Here is a 5000-nt window from a genome sequence, read left to right as displayed (position 1 = left end):
TCAGTCTTCCAAACAGACTCTCGGACAACAGACAGGGAACACGAGCCATATGTTGAAGATGCAACCTCGGCACCTTGCAGAGAGCATCCCTGGCAACCCCGATCCCGTCTTACGAAAGGAGGTTGAAGGAGGATAAAGATTTATGGGTTTACTTTAATCCCTAAACAAGTTATCCAGCTTCATTAGATACAGCCGAAGACAGACAAACACACGCGGGCTACCAAACCCCTAGACAAACATCCAACAACAACAACAACAAGAGCTTCAACAACAGAAACAGAAACAGAAACAGCAACAAAAACAGCAAAAATCAAGTACCCCCATCCCTCCCTCCCCCTAAAAAAGGACCCACGATATTAGCCCATTTTCTACCGCCATCCCGACATCATTAAGGATGTGCTTGTTTCAAATATCCATTTTATCTTCAACACTAATTTAGCTAATTCCCGGCGATTAATGTAAAGACCTGCGGGCGGGTGGTGCGGGGATTGCGCCCAGTTCGGGGAAGGCGCTGGGCTTTCCTGCTGTTTCGGCATCGGCGACGCGCGGCGAGGGGGAAGTCATTACGGCAACGGAGAAAGGGAATATTAAACGTCAACTTTCGGGCCGCGGGATTTATATGTGTGTTCGGCGAGGGCGGCGGGCAATTTCAGGTCTATTTCGGCAATTGAATTATGGAATGACTGAGGAATGCTCTTCTTAAAGGGGGGGGGGGCAAAGATCTAAGCAAAAGAAGGATATATTGAAACAGATATGCGCGCAGGGAATAAGCGTGTTTGTTTACATATGGAGATACGCGGAGAGCTATAAAGACACGGGCCTACACACCAACCCAGGTCTACTTCTCGTTCTACATGAAGTTGCTCTCTATCGAGATATTAATATCATATTAATAGCCCCATCCCCTCCTGCTCCTGCTGTTCTCATCAGTATGCATATCAGCGCCACGCCCCTCTAACCGCTGCCCGTACCCATACCCGCCCACACCCGCCCATAGCCAGCGTGGGAGCCAGACAGTTACTCTCTCTCCGTTCGCTCTCGCCGCCTGTAACAGATACGTCAGCGGCAAGGGCGGTGCTGACGGCTGGTTCCGGTGCTAACGACTTAAAAATTACTCCTACCTCATTCATAATAGGGCCGGTCGCATTTCCCGGGAATATTATATTCGTGGGGACAAGTCGTTCTGCCAGTCACTTACGCGCTCCGTTTGTTTACCTGAGGAAGTCGCAATTCCCTCGCCGACATTTTCCGGCGCCATTTTCTCTCCCGATTGTCGTTTGTCACGAGCGCCTGTGATGAATTCCTCCATGTAAACCGAGACGAAGAAGCGTACACGAAGCTGATTACGGCGAACGTGGTCTTAATCTCCCGAACACATTTCAAAGCATAAAAAGCGGAGAAGGACAAGGAACATATCAACCCAGCGTAACGCCTGCATACTCCGACATCCAACGCACGTCTGCTGGACTTGCTGCGTAATCGAGACCGCGCCAAGATGAATATGTAGGCTGAATACGCCCGGGAATCCATGCTTGCCGGACTCCATGTTGACAAGTAACAAGGGTATCGCTTGCTTCTCGTAAATCCTGATTACTGCCGTGTGTTGTGACGGGATGCGCTGCCCGCACGGCTGTGATTGGTCACGCTTTTTGCTTATCTCTTTAGATAACCCGCATCAACATCTTATTCAGCTGCAGGCGAAATCAAAGGTATTTTTCTCGTCCCTACCTCTTTCTTTCTCTTATCGTTTCTTCTTTTTTAGTCTCCCTTCTTTTACCCTCATTTCGCACTATTTTCTTTGTAGCATCGCAGCAAAGGCAATGTTCGCTAAGGAAGGGGCTGCCTTGCTCCAGACCCCACATCTACGAACTCATAAATGGGGGTGATCTGCGCTGCCAACAGGTGTCTCGAATCCCGACACTTGTACTTCGATAGCAACGATGGCGATTCAAAACCCTTGCCTGGCACCCTGCCCCTCCTCCCCTTCTCGGATCTCAAGGTGCGTGACTGAACTTCTCCAACTTTAGTAACGTTATTATCCCGGCTTTGTAACTCGCTCAGCATTTTGTTCTCGCGAAACGTACCCACACGGACACGGGCGAGGGCCTTCCGGTGTCCGGATCTGAGGCAAGAGGGATTTCGAAAGACTGATGCACGACCTCGAGCTCATCAGCGCCAACAATACTTCAATCTCTTGTCAGACCGACAAACACACGCGACCCACGCCCACCCCACCCACGCGCCCCCCTCCTTCCCCTCCTCTCTCCCCCGCCTAACCCCACCGTCATTCTCCGACACTGATTGGCCACGTTTGTTCAATAAGGTATAGAGTGAAGCGTGACGTCATTCCCAGTGTTTGCTTTTAACCCAAAAGAAAACACTTCGAGTTTGACTGAACCGCCGCAGTCGTGACATTAGTGTTTGGTCCTTCTCCCCCTCCCCTCCTCTCCCTCTCACCCTCCCTCTTTCTCTTTTCCTCACACTTCTCCCCCTCACCCTCATCCCCCCTCTTCCTACGGTGTAATTAACCCATACACGCCCGCGGCCGCCCTGGCGAGGCCTATCCCACCTTCGCACTCGGTGGAGACCCGATCGGCAATGACTCGCTTTACCTGCTTTAAGTGTGGCGTGATCGAAATAAGGGACAGAAGCAACACTACGACGTGAGGTGTGTTATTACATATTTCATGGGTAATCTAGGGTCCCTTCATAGAAAATGCAAGAGAGAAGCTTACATATTTAAAGCATATGTCAAAGCTCTCCGTTATGAGAAATCTCCACGTAAACAACAATCTCGATGTGCCAATCAACTTTTTCGACCCATATTTTTTTCTTATTCGAACAAAATACTAACATCTAAGTCGAAGTCTCGAAAACCTTAATTTGCTCGAACTATAACGAAAACCGAGATAAAAAAGAAAGAAAAGAAATAACACATTAATGACGCAAGACTTAAATAGGAACGCGTAAAAAGGTCAAAGGGCATGCCGTTCCGATCCACACCATTACCGGAACAGCCGCAAAGTTTCCAGAATATTCCCCGCCTCCAGCATCAGTCAATCCGCCTCTCGAAAAAAGACGCACTTCGTCTGGAGAAATGCCTCAAAAATCTCAGGTTCTCGACGCCGCAGAGAGAGAGAGAGAGAGAGAGAGAGAGAGAGAGAGAGAGAGAGAGAGAGAGAGAGAGAGAGAGAGAGAGAGGGAGAGAGAGAGAGAGAGAGAGACAAGGGGAGGGGGGAGGGGAAGGGAGAGAGAAGGAGGGGAGGGGAAGGGAGGAAGGGAGGAGGGAGGGAGGGAGGGAGAGGAGAGAGAGAGAGAGAGAGAGAGAGAGAGAGAGAGAGAGAGAGAAAAAAGAGAGAGAGAAGAGAGAGAGAGAGAGAGAGAGAGAGAAGAGAGAGAGAGAGAGAAAGAGAAAAGTAAAAAGAGAAAGAGAAAAGAATAAAGAGAAAAGAGAAATCGAAAAGAGAAAGTAGAAAAAAAAATGAAAAAATGAAGAGAGAGATAGAGAGAATGAGAAAACAAGAGAAGAAAAGAAAACAAGGGAAAAAAAAAAACACACACACAGAAGAAAAAACGATATAAAAACAAACCTTAGAAAAAAAGGCAGAAGACCAGAATTTTGCAGGATATCGCTCCCTCCCACTTACCACAGCGTCGCGTCGCCGAGAATGAAACTTACCTGGAAAGAGGAAAGAAAAAAATGGCCTTAATGTAGCGATAAAAGCGTTATGAATAATGTGTGTTTGTTTGGGTGTGTTTGTTTTGTTTGTTTGGTTGTGTTTGTTTGGGTGTGGTTTGTTTGTGTTTGTTTATCTGTGTGCGTTTCTGTGTGTGTGTGTGTGTGTGTGTGTGTGTGTGTGTGTGTATGTGTGTGTGTGTGTGTGTGTGTGTGTGTGTGTGTGTGTGTGTGTGTGTGTGTGTGTGTGTGTGTGTGTGTGTGTGTGTGTTTGAATGAGCGAATGAGTCAGTAAGTGAGTGAGTGAGTGAAAAAAATACCTACACCCATCCTCTCCATTACCCACCTACACACTAAAAACACCCATACCAATCCACACACCTACATGCAAAAAAAAAACACCTATCCACCCACAGAAAAACACAAAAACACCCAGTTCTTCGCTACCCACACAAACACACTTCTACACATCACCCCCCCCCCCATCCGCCCACCTACAAACACATCCACACCCACTTACGCCTTACACATTACACCCCCTCCCCCCCCCACACACTTACATCCACTTACGCCCTCCACACACACATCCCCCCCCCCACACACCTACTTACGCCTCCCCATCCCTCCCTCAACAAACACACTCATCTACCCACCTCAGACACATCCGCACACACTTACGCCCTCCCCCCCACCCACACACACCCCACCCCTTCCCCCCCCCCCCTTCATCTCCGACACGAAGCCCCACCAAGAAAACCTTCCACAAAGAGAATAATCTACAGTAGTCGGGACAGCCACGACGCCGGGGCTTTGCGCGAGAAACGTAAGGTCGGACGGAACCCCGCCTGGTGCCGAGCCAGGCCTTTGTGGCGGCGGCGCGGCGGCTTCGGGGAGAAAAAAATCAAAGTTCTCGCGTTAGAAGTAGACGGGGGTGCGGGAGGGGGGAGGGGGGAGGAGGGGGGGAAGGAAGGAGGAAGGGGGAGAGAGGAGAGGGATATAAGGAGGAGGGCAAGGAGGAGGAGAATTAGGAGGTGGAGGTGGAGGAGGAGGAGGAGGAGGAGGAGGAGGAGGAAGAGCAGGAGAAGGAAGAGAAGAAAAGAGAAGAAAAGAGAAGAAAAGAGAAGAGAAGAGAGAGGGGAGAGAGGAGAGGGGAGAGAGGAGAGAAGAGAGAGGAGAGGGGAGAGCAGAGAGAAGACGAAAGAAGGAAGAGGCAAGAGACAAGAGAAAAGAGAGAAGAGCAGATAGAATACGGAGAGAGGAGGGAAAAAGGAGAAAGAAAAGAGAACATAATGAGAGATAGAAAGAAAGAAAGATAGAGAGAGAT

Source organism: Penaeus monodon, chromosome 10 (assembly GCF_015228065.2).
Source record: "Penaeus monodon isolate SGIC_2016 chromosome 10, NSTDA_Pmon_1, whole genome shotgun sequence".
In the NCBI taxonomy this organism is placed as follows: domain Eukaryota; kingdom Metazoa; phylum Arthropoda; class Malacostraca; order Decapoda; family Penaeidae; genus Penaeus; species Penaeus monodon.
This window is presented reverse-complemented; position numbering follows the sequence as displayed.